Source organism: Pseudophryne corroboree, chromosome 3, assembly GCF_028390025.1.
Source record: "Pseudophryne corroboree isolate aPseCor3 chromosome 3, aPseCor3.hap2, whole genome shotgun sequence".
In the NCBI taxonomy this organism is placed as follows: Eukaryota; Metazoa; Chordata; class Amphibia; order Anura; family Myobatrachidae; genus Pseudophryne; species Pseudophryne corroboree.
In genome coordinates this window covers 800,887,915-800,901,167 of record NC_086446.1, presented here as the reverse complement: position 1 = coordinate 800,901,167, position 13,253 = coordinate 800,887,915, and the positions used below count along the sequence as shown (strand labels likewise).

At 50.1% G+C, this 13,253-nt stretch overlaps 1 protein-coding gene across 1 annotated transcript in view; it reads right to left on the bottom strand.

The window, feature by feature from the left end:
• ATRNL1 (attractin like 1) overlaps positions 1-13,253 on the bottom strand; it is a 1,127,078-nt gene that overhangs the window by 944,719 nt on the left and 169,106 nt on the right. The window lies entirely within an intron of this gene.

The window sequence follows — 13,253 nt, the reverse complement described above, 5'->3', positions numbered from 1 at the left end:
CCGCCATGCCGTCAAACGCAGCCGCGGTAAGTCTTGGAACAGACAGGGCCCCTGCTGTAGCAGATCCTGTCTGAGCGGTAGAGGCCATGGGTCCTCTGATATCATTTCTTGAAGTTCTGGGTACCAAGCTCTTCTTGGCCCATCCGGAACCACGAGTATCGTTCTTACTCCTCGTTTTCTTATTATTCTCAGTACCTTTGGTATGAGAGGCAGAGGAGGGAATACATAAACCGACTGGTACACCCACGGTGTCACTAGAGCGTCCACAGCTATCGCCTGAGGGTCCCTTGACCTGGCGCAATATCTAGTTTTTTGTTTAGGCGGGACGCCATCATGTCCACCTGTGGCCTTTCCCAACGGTTTACCAACAGTTGGAAGACTTCTGGATGAAGTCCCCACTCTCCCGGGTATAGGTCGCGTCTGCTGAGGAAGTCTGCTTCCCAGTTGTCCACTCCCGGAATGAACACTGCTGACAGTGCTAAGACGTGATTTTCCGCCCATCGGAGAATCCTTGTGGCTTCTGCCATCGCCATCCTGCTTCTTGTGCCGCCCTGTCGATTTACATGGGCGACTGCCGTGATGTTGTCTGATTGGATCAGTACCGGCTGGTTTTGAAGCAGAGGCCTTGCCAGACTTAGGGCATTGTAAATGGCCCTCAGTTCCAGAATATTTATGTGTAGGGACGACTCCTGACTTGACCAAAGTCCTTGGAAATTTCTTCCCTGTGTGACTGCCCCCCAGCCTCGAAGGCTGGCATCCGTGGTTACCAGGACCCAGTCCTGTATGCCGAATCTGCGGCCCTCTTGAAGATGAGCACTCTGCAGCCACCACAGTAGAGATACCCTGGTCCTTGGAGACAGGGTTATCAGCCGATGCATCTGAAGATGCGATCCCGACCACTTGTCCAAGAGGTCCCACTGAAAGGTTCTTGCATGGAACCTGCCGAATGGAATTTTGCTTCGTAAGAAGCTACCATTTTCCCCAGGACTCGTGTGCAGTGATGCACCGATACCTGTTTTGGTTTCAGGAGGTCTCTGACTAGAGATGACAGCTCCTTGGCTTTCTCCTGCGGGAGAAACACTTTTTTCTGTTCTGTGTCCAGAACCATCCCCAGGAACAGTAGGCGTGTGGTAGGAACCAGCTGTGACTTTGGAATGTATAGAATCCATCCGTGCTGTTGTAGCACTTCCCGAGATAGTGCTACTCCGACCAACAACTGCTCCTTGGACCTCGCCTTTATAAGGAGATCGTCCAAGTACGGGATAATTAAAACTCCCTTTTTTCGAAGGAGTATCATCATTCCTGCCATTACCTTGGTAAAGAACCTCGGTGCCGTGGACTGTCCAAACGGCAGTGTTTGGAATTGGTAATGGCAAACCTGTACCCCAAATCTGAGGTACTCCTGGTGAGGACGGTAAATGGGGACATGTAGGTAAGCATCCTTGATGTCCAGGGATACCATGTAATCCCCCTCCTCCAGGCTTGCAATAACCGCCCTGAGCGATTCCATCTTGAACTTGAATTTTTTTATGTATGTGTTCAAGGATTTCAAATTTAAAATGGGTCTCACCGAACCGTCCGGTTTCGGTACCACAAACAGTGTGGAATAGTAACCCCGTCCTTGTTGAAGTAGGGGCCCCTTGACTATCACCTGCTGGGAATACAGCGTGTGAATTGCCTCTAGCACAGCCTCCCTGCCTGAGGGAGTTGTCGGCAAGGCAGATTTGAGGAAATGGCGGGGGGGAAACGCCTCGAATTCCAGCTTGTACCCCTGAGATACTACTTGAAGGATCCAGGGATCCACCTGTGAGCGAGCCCACTGATCGCTGAAATTTTTGAGGCGGCCCCCCACCGTACCTGGCTACGCCTGTGGAGCCCCCGCGTCAAGCGGTGGACTCAGAGGAAGCGGGGGAAGAATTTTGATTCTGGGAACTGGCTGACTGGTGCAGCTTTTTCCCTCTTCCCTCGTCTCTGTGCAGAAAGGAGGCGCCTTTGACCCGCTTGCTTTTCTGAAGCCGAAAGGACTGTACCAGATAATACAGTGCTTTCTTAGGCTGTGAGGAAACCTGAGGTAAAAAATTTTCTTCCCAGCTGTTGCTGTGGATACGAGGTCCCAGAGACCATCCCCAAACAATTCCTCACCCTTATAAGGCTCTATGTGCCTTTTAAAGTCAGCATCACCTGTCCAGTGTCGGGTCTATAATACCCTCCTGACAGAATGGACATTGCATTAATTCTGGATGCCAGCCGGCAAAATATCCCTCTGTGCATCCCTCATATATAAGACGACGTCTTATGTTCGCCAAATAGTATCCCTGTTTGACAGGGTTACAGACCACGCTGCAGCAGCACTATCTGCAGGTCTCAGTCTAGTACCCGAGTGTGTAAATACAGACTTCAGGATAGCCTCCTGCTTTTTATCAGCAGGTACCTTCAAAGTGGCCGTATCCTAAGACGGCAGTGCCACCTTTTTTGACAAACGTGTGAGCGCCTTATCCACCCTAGGGGATATCTCCCAGCGTAACTTATCCTCTGGCGGGAAAGGGTACGCCATCAGTAACTTTTTAGAAATTACCAGTTTCTTATCGGGGGAACCCACGCTTTTTCACACTTCATTCACTCATTTGATGGGGGAACAAAACACTGTATATGTCTCAACCTCGTCGACACTGGAGTCAGACTCCGTGTCGACATCTGTGTCTGCCATCTGAGGGAGCGGGCGTTTTTGAGCCCCTGATGGCCTTTGAGATGCCTGGGCAGGCGCGGGCTGAGAAGCCGGCTGTCCCATAGCTGTTACGTCATCCAGCCTTTTATGTAAGGAGTTCACACTGTCGGTTTATACCTTTCACCTATCCATCCACTCTGGTGTCGACCCCACAGGGGGCGACATCACATTTATCGGCATCTGCTCTGCCATCACATAAGCCTCCTCATCAAACGTGTCGACACAGCCGTACCGACACACCGCACACACACAGAGAATGCTCTGACTGAGGACAGGACCCCACACAGCCCTTTGGGGAGACAGAGAGAGAGTATGCCAGCACACACCAGAGCGCTATATAATTTAGGGATTAAAACTATATTGAGTGAATTTTTCCCAATAGCTGCTTGTATATACAATATTGCGCCTAAATTTAGTGCCCCCCCTCTCTTTTTTACCCTTTGAGCCTGCCAACTACAGGGGAGAGCCTGGGGAGCTGTCTTCCAGCTGCACTGTGAAGAGAAAATGGCGCCAGTGTGCTGAGGGAGATAGCTCCGCCCCTTTTCCGCGGACTTTTCTCCCGCTTTTTTATGGATTCTGGCAGGGGTATTTATCACATATATAGCCTCTGGGGCTATATATTGTGATATATTTGCCAGCCAAGGTGTTTTTATTGCTGCTCAGGGCGCCCCACCCCAGCGCCCTGCACCCTCAGTGACCGGAGTGTGAAGTGTGCATGAGGAGCAATGGCGCACAGCTGCAGTGCTGTGCGCTACCTTGGTGAAGACTGATGTCTTCTGCCGCCGATTTTCCGGACCTCTTCTTGCTTCTGGCTCTGTAAGGGGGACGGCGGCGCGGCTCCGGGACCGGACGACCGAGGCTGGGCCTGTGTTCGATCCTTCTAGAGCTAATGGTGTCCAGTAGCCTAAGAAGCCCAAGCTAGCTGCAAGCAGGTAGGTTCGCTTCTTCTCCCCTTAGTCCCTCGATGCAGTGAGTCTGTTGCCAGCAGGTCTCACTGTAAAATAAAAAACCTAAAATAAACTTTCTTTCTAGGAGCTCAGGAGAGCCCCTAGTGTGCATCCAGCTCGGCCGGGCACAGAAATCTAACTGAGGTCTGGAGGAGGGGCATAGAGGGAGGAGCCAGTGCACACCAGGTGACCTAAAGCTTTCTTTTAGTTGTGCCCAGTCTCCAGCGGAGCCGCTATTCCCCATGGTCCTTTCGGAGTTCCCAGCATCCACTAGGACGTTAGAGAAATCAACTGTATTCCCTGCACTTTTATATTATGTACTAACATTTTACCACGTCTTTCTTGTTACCCTTTAAAATACACACACACACACACACACACACACACACACACATACACACACACACACACACACACACACACACACACACATTGAGAGAGAGAGATTGAGAGAGAGAGGGCCAGATGTACTAAGCTTGAAAAGTGATAAATATCACTGTGATAAAGTACCATCCAATCGGCTCCTAACTGTCATTTTTCAAACACAGCCTGTGACATGGCAGTTAGGAGCTGATTGGCTGGTGCTTTATCACAGTGATATTTATCACTTTTCAGGCTTAGTACATCTCCCCCAGAGAGAGAAGGGGGTGGGGGGAGGTAATGGAATATTAGGAACACAGCCACTGCACATATAACATACTGCAGTCAGTCCCACAGAGGACCAGGAGGAGAACGTGTCTCCTCATACTCCCCCCCGAGGAGACGGGGCATGGCAGGGAGAGAGCAGCTGCACTTTCTCCCACTGACTGACAGAGTGACGGCCACAATAAGGAGAAATCGATGGGTCCCTGGAGTGGCGAGTGACTGGGTACAATTAGAGAGCGCAGAACTCGCAGAGCTAGGAGCAAATAATGAAGTGAGCGTCAGGCTGCAGAGAGACGTGCCGGCTCCTAACCTACTTCTCAGACACCTGGGAACAGCTGCGCGGCCAGGAATCAATAGTGGCTCAGCTTTCATGTCTCATTAATGACAAGCAGCCACGTGCAGCCGCAGCAGGGAACATGGTCCAGAGCACGGTGTGCACAGTGTCTGCGGCTATCTGACATCACCATAACATTATACAGGGGCACCGATGGAAATATGCTGAAAAGTTCATTACTAACAGCCTAACGCACTACTGAGCAGCAATACAGATGTACTGAGAGGAGGATCCCCGTCACTGCCACTAGAGGGCGCCAGCGGGTGGGACATCCTGCTACACTGCTATATGCTGGCACAGAGGGGGCACATGGGTTCCATTATCATCTCCTGTTGGTGTGGACCCTGACTCCTGCATCACAGAATACATGTACTTTCCCATAAGGGGTCAATGCAATTACAGTAGGTGCGAGTTGCCATTTACTTTACAAATTCACATCCCCCCCACCCCCCCCAATTTGGAAGGTTTCAATTAGCTTAACTAGGCCAATAATGTCATTTTTGCGAGTAAAAAAAACAACACAAAATGGCCTCCAATTACCCCAAAATCAACCTTCATCAGATTATGCACCCCACATTTAATGACAGCATTTATTTAAGGCAAAAATAATTTCTTTGGATTTTTTACATTTTGTTTTCCGTTTGCCCACTAACATCCTTCTGTTTCATTCTGCTAACGAAGTGATCACTTTTCTGGGATCCAGGTAGGTCCTCCCACTTATTCATGCACTTATCCCAAACTGCATATTTCAGAACCCCCCTCCCCACCCCACATCCCCCTCCCCCACCTTTCCCGCTGAGAATACCGCAAATAGGCATTATTAAATAAGAATTTACTCACCGGTAATTCTATTTCTCGTAGTCCGTAGTGGATGCTGGGTACTCCGTAAGGACCATGGGGTATAGAAGGGCTCCGCAGGAGACTGGGCACTCTTAAAAGAAAGATTAGGTACTATATCTGGTGTGCACTGGCTCCTCCCTCTATGTCCCTCCTCCAGACCTCAGTTAGGGAAACTGTGCCCGGAAGAGCTGACACTACAAGGAAAGGATTTGGAATCCAGGGTAAGACTCATACCAGCCACACCAATCACACCGTACAACTCGTGATAACTATACCCAGTTAACAGTATGAACAATAACTGAGCCTCTCTCAACAGATGGCTCATATAATAACCCTTTAGTTAAGCAATAACTATATACATGTATTGCAGAGAGTCCGCACTTGGGACGGACTCCCAGCATCCACTACGGACTACGAGAAATAGAATTACCGGTGAGTAAATTCTTATTTTCTCTGACGTCCTAGTGGATGCTGGGTACTCCGTAAGGACCATGGGGATTATACCAAAGCTCCCAAACGGGCGGGAGAGTGCGGATGACTCTGCAGCACCGAATGAGAGAACTCCAGGTCCTCCTCAGCCAGGGTATCAAACTTGTAGAATTTTGCAAAAGTGTTTGAACCCGACCAAGTAGCAGCTCGGCAAAGTTGTAAAGCCGAGACCCCTCGGGCAGCCGCCCAAGAAGAGCCCACCTTCCTCGTGGAATGGGCTTTTACTAATTTAGGATGCGGCAGTCCAGTCGCAGAATGTGCAAGCTGAATCGTGCTACAGATCCAGCGAGCAATAGTCTGCTTTGAAGCAGGAGCACCCAGCTTGTTGGGTGCCTGCAGGATAAATAGCGAGTCAGTTTTTCTGACTCTAGCCGTCCTGGAAACATAAAGTTTAAGGGCCCGGACTACGTCCAGCAACTTGGAATCCTCCAAGTCCCTAGTAGCCGCAGGCACCACAATAGGTTGGTTCAAATGAAACGATGATACCACCTTAGGGAGAAATTGGGGACGAGTCCTCCATTCCGCCCTTTCCATATGTAAGATCAGATATGGGCTTTTACATGACAAAGCCGCCAATTCTGACACACGCCTAGTCCAAGCTAAGGCCAAAAGCATGACCACTTTCCACGTGAGATATTTTAGCTCCACGGTCTTAAGTGGCCCGAACCAGTGGGATTTTAGGAATCCAACACACGTTAAGATCCCAAGGTGCCACTGGAGGCACAAAAGGGGCTGAAGCCAGTTCTTTTTGAGAGAAAAAGGGATAGGGCCGAAATCTTGGCCTTTATGGATCCTAATTTTAGGCCCATAGTCACTCCTGACTGTAGGAAGTGCAGGAATCGACCCCTCTGGAATTCCTCTGTAGGGCCTTCCCGGCCACACACCAAGCAACCTATTTTCGCCATATACAGTGAAAAAGTTTTGCTGTCACGTCTTTCCTAGCCTTTATCAGCGTAGGAATAACTGCATCCGGAATGCCCTATTCCGCTAGGATCCGGCGTTCAACCGCCATGCCGTCCAACGCAGCCGCGGTAAGTCTTGGATCAGACAGGGTCCCTGTTGCAACATGTCCTGACTGAGAGGCAGAGGCCATGGGTCCTCTGAGAGCATTTCTTGCAGTTCCGGGTACCGAGTCCTTCTTGACCAATCCGGAGCAAAGAATATTGTTCACACTCCTCCATTTATTACAATTCTCAGCCCTTGGGTCTGAGAGGAAAAGGAGGGAATATATATAATGACTGGAACACCCACGGTGTTACTAGTGCGACCACAGCTATCGCCTGAAAGTCCCTTGACCCAGCGTAAAACCTTTTTTATCTTTTTATTGAGGTGGGACGCCATGTAGTCCACCTGAGGCAGTTTCCATCAATTTGCAAAACTGCGTGAAGACTTCCTGATGAAGTCACCACTTTCCCGGGTGGAGGTCGTGTCCACTCCCGGAATGAACACTGCTGACAGTGCGCTTACTTGATTCTCCGCCCAGCGAAGAAATCTGGTGGCTTCTACCCTCGCCACCCTGCTCCTTGTGCCGCCCTGGCGGTTTACATGAGCCCCTGCGGTCTGACTGGATCAGAACCGGTTGGTCGCGAAGCAGGAACTCCGCTTGACTTAGGGCGTTGTATATGGCCCTTAGTTCCAGGATATTGATGTGAAGGCAAGTCTGTTGGCTTGACCACAAACCCTGGAATTTTCTTCCCGGTGTAACTGCCCCCCACCCTCGGAGGCTTGCATCCGTGGTCACCAGGACCCAGTCCTGAATGCCGAATCTTCGGCCGTCGAGAAGGTGAGCACTTCGCAACCACCACAGGAGAGACACCCTGGCCCTGGGGGATAGGGTGATTAACCGATGCATCTGAAGATGTGATCCGGACCACTTGTCCTTGCATGGAACCAGCCGAAGGGGATGGCCTCGTATGATGCCATCATCCTTCCCAGGACTCGAGTGCAGTGATGCACTGACACCTGTTTTGGTTTTCAATGGATTCCTGACCAGTGTCATGAGCTCCTGAGCTCTCTCTATCGGGAGATAAACCCTCTTCTGGTCTGTGTCTAGGATCATGCCTAGGCGAGGCAGATGAGCTGTAGGAACCAACTGCGACTTCGGAATATATAGAATCCAGTCGTGTTGCCGTTTCACTTCCAGAGAAGGTGATACGCTGTCCAGCAACTGCTCTCTTGATCTCGCTTTTATGAGGAGATCGTCCAAGTATGTGATAATAGTGACACCTTGCTTCCGCAGGAGCACCATCATTTCCGCCATTACCTTGGTGAAATTGGTAATGACAATCCCGTACCGCAATTCTGAGGTACGCCTGATGAGGTGGATAAATGGGTACACGAAGGTATGCATCCCTTATGTCCCGATTCATTTCAGGCTTGCAATGACCGCTCTTAGCGATTCCATCTTGAACCTGAACCTTTTCAGGTATATGTTCAGGGATTTTAATACAATATGGGTCTAACCGAACCGTCTGGTTTCGGGATTATAACATGGTCGAATAATAACACCCTCTTGTTGAAGGAGGGGACCCTTGACCACCACCTGTTGAAGATACAATTTACGAATTGCAGTTAACACTGGCTCCCTCTCTTGGGGGGAAGCCCGCCGGGTCCTCGGTGAGGGGGCATCTTCTCACAGTCCAGCTTGTATCCCTGCGATACAATTTCTATTGCCCAGGGATCTAACAGGGAGTGAACCCACTTGTGGCTGAACTTACGAAGGCGTGTCCCCACCGGGCCTAGCTCCGCCTGTGGAGCCCCAGCGACATGCGGTGGATTTTTGTAGAGACCGGGGAGGACTTCTGTTCTTGGGGACTAGCTGTGTTGTACAGCTTCTTTCCTCTGCCCCCGGCTCTGACAAGAAAGGACGCACCTCAGACTTTCTTGCTTCTTTATTCGAAAAGCTGCATTTAATAATGTCGTGCTTTCCTAGGCTGTGCAGGAATATAAGGCAAAATATCAGAATTACCAGCTATAGCTGTGGAGACCAGGCCCGAGAACCTTTCTCCACACAATCCTCAGCCTTCCATATGCCTCTTAAGTCGGCATCATCTGTCCAATGTATATTCTACAGGACACGTCAAGCAGAAATCGACATAGCTTTTGTCTCTAGGACCCAGTATACTCATGTCCCTTTGGGCATGCTTTATAATTATATATCTATCACTTAAGACAGCATCTTAAAATATTTATATGCATACTAGGGTCTCAATCTCTGCTGATAAGGTACCTGTCCACGCTGCCACAGCGCTATAAACCCATGCCGACACAATCGCCGGTCTGGGTAGTATACTAGAATGTGCACACTATCTGCAGGATCCCTGAGAATAGCTAGTGCAAACAGAACACCCAAGGGGAAGATTCTCAACACATCCTGGCCCTAGTGGGGAAAGGATACAGCCAGAGAATTCTCTTGTGGGAAGCTGCCGTCTCTTGTCTGGAGATTCCCGCTCTTTTTCCTCATGATAGGAGGGAAATTTACCTCAGCATTCTTCCCCTTAACATGTGTACTCTCGTGTCAGGGACAGATGAGTCATCAGTGATATGCAAATCATCTTTTATTCCAATAATCATATATTGAATATCTTTTAGCCCTCTTGGCTGTAACTTTGCATTATCGTAGTCGACAGTGGAGTTAAACTCCGTGTCAATACTTTGGTATTTTGGATAGTGAACATAGAGAGACTCTGAAGGACTCTGTGACATAGGGACAGACCAGGGTAGATTTCCTTTCTGTTCCCTAACCTTTTGTGCAATAATTTTACCTCAGCACTTACACATATCCAAACAGGTGTCGGCGTTGTTGACGGAGACACCCTCCCACACACTTATCCGCTCTATCACCTCCTTAGAGGAGCCTTTTACCTCAGACATGTCGACACACGCGTACCGACACACCACACACACAGGGGATGCTCTATTTGAAGACAGTTCCCCCACCAGGCCCTTTGGAGAGACAGAGAGAGAGTATGCCAGCACACACCACAGCGCTATATAATACAGGGATGTACACTATACTGAGTGATTTTTCCCCTATAGCAGCTTATATACACAGTTTTTGCGCCTAAATTTATGTGCCCCCCCTCTCTTTTTTACCCTTTGTGTACCAGGATACTGCAGGGGAGAGCCTGGGGAGCTTCCTTCCAGCTGAGCTGTGAAGAGAAAATGGCGCCGGTGTGCTGAGGAAGAAGGCCCGGCCCCCTCAGCGGCGGGCTTCTGTCCTTTTATGTACTTTAATGGCGGGGGTTAATGCACATATACAGTTTATCAGACTGTATTATGTGCTTTTCGCCAAGTAAGGTAATCTAATTGCTGCCCAGGGCGCCCCCCCCAGCGCCCTGCACCCATCAGTGACCAGAGTGTGTGGTGTGCTCAGGGAGCAATGGGGCACAGCTGCAGTGCTGTGCGCTACCTTAATGAAGACAGGAGTCTTCAGCCGCCGATTTTCAACTTCTCTTCGTTCTTCTGGCTCTGCAAGGGGGACGGCGGCGCGGCTCCGGGAACGGACGATCGAGGTCGGGCCCTGTGTTCGATCCCTCTGGAGCTAATGGTGTCCAGTAGCCTTAGAAGCACAAGCTAGCTGCACGCAGGTAGGTTCGCTTCTCTCCCCTCAGTCCCACGTAGCAGTGAGTCTGTTGCCAGCAGATCTCACTGAAAATAAAAAACCTAACAAATACTTTCTTTCTAGCAAGCTCAGGAGAGCCCCTAGGTGCATCCAGCTCTGGCCGGGCACAGATTCTAACTGAGGTCTGGAGGAGGGGCATAGAGGGAGGAGCCAGTGCACACCAGATATAGTACCTAATCTTTCTTTTAGAGTGCCCAGTCTCCTGCGGAGCCCGTCTATTCCCCATGGTCCTTACGGAGTTCCCAGCATCCACTACGGACTACGAGAAATAGATTTACCGGTGAGTAAAATCTTATTATCTATCTATCTATCTATCTATCCATCCAGTACACTCATGTACACTCATCCCTCCCGGGGCGAAGCCACCTGACTATCTATCTATCTATCTATCTATCTATCTATCTATCTATCTAGTACACTCATCCCTCCCGGGGGGAGCCACCTATCTATCTATCCAGTACACTCATCCCGGCCAGGGGGAAGGCTATCTATCCAGTACACTCATCCTGCCCGGGGGTAAGGACATCCATCCATCCATCACACTCATCCATCACACCCATCCATCACACCCATCCATCCCACTCATCCATCACACTCATCCATCACACTCATCCATCCATCCATCACACTCATCCCTCCCGGGGGGAGCCATCTATCTATCTAGGCAGATTTGAGGAAACGGCGGGGGGGGAGACGCCTCGAATTCCAGCCTGTACCCCTGAGATACTACTTGAAGGATCCAGGGATCCACCTGTGAGCGAGCCCACTGATCGCTGAAATTTTTGAGGCGGCCCCCCACCGTACCTGGCTACGCCTGTGGAGCCCCCGCGTCATGCGGTGGACTCAGAGGAAGCGGGGGAAGAATTTTGATTCTGGGAACTGGCTGACTGGTGCAGCTTTTTCCCTCTTCCCTCGTCTCTGTGCAGAAAGGAAGCGCCTTTGACCCGCTTGCTTTTCTGAAGCCGAAAGGACTGTACCTGATAATACAGTGCTTTCTTAGGCTGTGAGGAAACCTGAGGTAAAAAAAATTTCTTCCCAGCTGTTGCTGTGGATACGAGGTCCCAGAGACCATCCCCAAACAATTCCTCACCCTTATAAGGCTCTATGTGCCTTTTAAAGTCAGCATCACCTGTCCAGTGTCGGGTCTCTAATACCCTCCTGACAGAATGGACATTGCATTAATTCTGGATGTCAGCCGGCAAAATATCCCTCTGTGCATCCCTCATATATAAGACGACGACTTATGTTCGCAAAATAGTATCCCTGTTTGACAGAGTTACAGACCACGCTGCAGCAGCACTATCTGCAGGTCTCAGTCTAGTACCTGAGTGTGTAAATACAGACTTCAGGATAGCCTCCTGCTTTTTATCAGCAGGTACCTTCAAAGTGGCCGTATCCTAAGACGGCAGTGCCACCTTTTTTGACAAACGTGTGAGCGCCTTATCCACCCTAGGGGATATCTCCCAGCGTAACTTATCCTCTGGCGGGAAAAGGTACGCCATCAGAACTTTTTAGAAATTACCAGTTTCTTATCGGGGGAACCCACGCTTTTTCACACTTCATTCACTCATTTGATGGGGGAACAAAACACTGCCTGCTTTTTCTCCCCAAACATAAAACCCTTTTTTAGTGGTACTTGGGTTAATGTCAGAAATGTGTAACACTTTTTTTATTGCCGGGATCATGTAACGGATGTTCCTAGTGGATTGTGTATATGTCTCAACCTCATCGACACTGGAGTCAGACTCCGTGTCGACATCTTTTGAGCCCCTGATGGCCTTTGAGACGCCTGGGCAGGCGCGGGCTGAGAAGCCGGCTGTCCCATAGCTGTTACGTCATCCAGCCTTTTATGTAAGGAGTTGACACTGACGGTTAATACCTTCCACCTATCCATCCACTCTGGTGTCGGCCCACAGGGGGCGACATCCCATTTATCGGCATCTGCTCCGCCTCCACATAAGCCTCCTCATCAAACATGTCGACACAGCCGTACCGACACACCGCACACACACAGGGAATGCTCTGACTGAGGACAGGACCCCACACACCCCTTTGGGGAGACAGAGAGAGAGTATGCCAGCACACACCAGAGCACTATATAATGTAGGGATAAACACTATCACTGAGTGAATTTTCCCCAATAGCTGCTTGTATAAACAATATTGCGCCTAAATTTAGTGCCCCCCCTCTCTTTTTAACCCTTTGAGCCTGAAAACTACAGGGGAGAGCCTGGGGAGCTGTCTTCCAGCTACACTGTGAAGAGAAAATGGCGCCAGTGTGCCGAGGGAGATAGCTCCGCCCCTTTTTCGCAGACTTTTCTCCCGCTTTTTTATGGATTCTGGCAGGGGTAATTATCACATATATAGCCTCTGGGGCTATATATTGTGATTATTTTGCCAGCCAAGGTGTTTTTATTGCTGCTCAGGGCGCCCCCCCCAGCGCCCTGCACCCTCAGTGACCGGAGTGTGAAGTGTGTATGAGGAGCTACCTTGGTGAAGACTGAAGTCTTCTGCCGCCGATTTTCCGGACCATCTTCATGCTTCTGGCTCTGTAAGGGGGACGGCGGCGCGGCTCCGGGAACGAACACCAAGGACGGGTCCTGCGATCGATCCCTCTGGAGCTAATGGTGTCCAGTAGCCTAAGAAGCCC